The following is a 2,461-nucleotide window of genomic DNA, read 5'->3' on the forward strand; positions in this document are numbered from 1 at the left end:
CAAAAATCTATATCTACGATGTGTATATATATATAACATATACGTACATATATATCTACAGTCGGCGGCGCAATTGTCTCAGCACATTAAATTGCACGAGTAGCATCTTTGAACATAAACGAAAGAGACGTTATTTCACGCAACTGTCTGTGTGCTGAGGCACTTACGCCGCCGACTGTACATATATAGGCTGTGAATATAGTACGCTACGGTGTGTGGTATAGTTGTTCTTCACACAAATTTATTATTTGAAATAGAAGAGAGGGAATGTAACGAAGAGAAGGAAAGGAAGAGAGAGATTTGATATTTTTTTAAAGTTGCAACGATAGCTATTAATCTATAGCAGGTTCACATTTCGTGTTGTATATGTATTTAATTTTTTTAATTTGCCTTTAATGATTTATCCAAGTTTCACACAAGATGCAACACAAGTATGCTTGTATGCTTTAAACTTTAAATACTTTGTACACATAAGAAATGTCGAAATTGCTAATATGAAGAGCTTTTTTTAAACACTTAAAGAATTCTTTTATACATGCTGTTGTATATATACATTATTAGTAAGCAATTTTCAAAACATTTTGATCTACACATGTATACATATATATTGTGCCACATTCATTTAGAATACATGCATACTAAAAGATAGAAAGAAAAAGAGGAGAAAAAGAGAGAGCTGCTTTTTTTTTTGTATAAGACGAAGGAGGCGAAACGTTATATATATATAAATTGGTTAATTCTTAAAATATAAAATTATCCAAGTATATATTGCGACATAAGAGTATTCGTGTGTCATATCTTTAATAAAAAAACAAAAATATATATTTATCAAAAAGCAGAACAAGTTACTAGTTTTTATATTTGTGTTGGTGTGTATTCGATTTTCTTTTTAATCGCACATATATAATTTATATAAGTTATATCGCATATATAATTTATAAATTTATATGCATCAAACTTGATTACTTACATTATTATCATAACTGTTTATTTTTACATGTACGTTGTACATACATACATCTATTAATCCTTAATAATAAATAGTATGTTTTATATACATACGTATATTTATAATAAATTTACAAATTATTGTTTAAAGATTGACAAATTATTGAAAGAATGTAAGAGAATTAAGCAAGAGAGAAAGAAATAGCAAGAGAATTGAGCGGGTAAGGTGAGTTGCGCGTCGTCCGAGAGCCTCGAAAATATCAGGAAAGTATCAGGAATACATGTTGTGCGAAGAGGTAACGCGAGAGGTATCAGTGGGCGAGGCTACGCGTTCCCCCATCGCCACCGCGCGCCGTGAGTCGCGCGGTGATTGGCTGAGGCGCGAGCGCCTATAATGGCCGCTTGACTCCACCCCGCGTGCTCCGTAATGGCGCGCGGGGTGGGATCAAGCGCGCTATATGTATACGAGAAGGTATACGCCCAGGAGCTGGCGCGTATACCTACTCGCAAGACATACTTCCCTGATACCTTCGCTCGATTTCAGCTCGTTTTAAGCGTTCCATAGTTTCCAACGACCAAGACTATTGCGCGTAAATCTTGTGCTCTTGTTCGCTTGATTATTTATTAGCGTGTAAAATAAAATAAAGAGAGAAAGGCAGGCAATAAATAAATAAAAAAATAAATAAAAAAATAAATAAATACATAAATAAATATAAATAACGGACGAAATATTATATGCAAGTCTTTTATTTTCAATACTTATCGATTATTGTGTCGAATTTTGTATAGATTTTTAATAATCGACGTAATGACTTATTATTATTATTATTTATTATTAAATCTAAAGGATTCAGAGAACAGTTTTCGTAACGTTGATCGCAAAGTTGCTCGTGCTCAGCTTGCGTGATGTCATTCGGAAGCTCCTCGCTTCTCGACGTGGAAGGTCTGCAATGCAAATTTAATTGTTTTACATTATTTGTTCGTTGATTGTAATTTATATCGACATCTCTCTTTATTTCTTTTTACATCAAAACTTTCAAATATACTTTTTATTACAATACTTACGTGAATATGATTTTGAGAATATCACCAAGCACACCGTTTTCGCTTAAAGCATATTTTGCAGCTTGACAAATTACTTTCATCAAACAATCTTGTTCAGGATAGTCCAGACTGTTGTAAAACACACCAATGTCATTATTTACGAGCGTATATTTTGAGCTTAACAATCACACGTGTAATTAGAAGTAAGGTTTCGAAATACATACGTGTTGGTAGAGAATATATCTGCGTGAGTGTGGTTTTAATCACAGTTTTGTTACCTTTCCAGTTTGTTACCTTTCAAGTTTGTGTGAACAAGCTGTATATCAGTTGACGACTGAGACTTCGTTTTTCGAGATAACTTTCGTCGTAATAGTAGTAAGTGGAATTTCATTAGCTTGGCAATCCGTAATTCGCCTCGAAATAAAACGACATCGATACAGATTTGTCGGGAATGTCTACGGGAATACTC

The sequence above is a fragment of the Pseudomyrmex gracilis genome, unplaced genomic scaffold (assembly GCF_002006095.1).
Source record: "Pseudomyrmex gracilis isolate BER0280 unplaced genomic scaffold, ASM200609v1 scaffold_203, whole genome shotgun sequence".
Taxonomy (NCBI): domain Eukaryota; kingdom Metazoa; phylum Arthropoda; class Insecta; order Hymenoptera; family Formicidae; genus Pseudomyrmex; species Pseudomyrmex gracilis.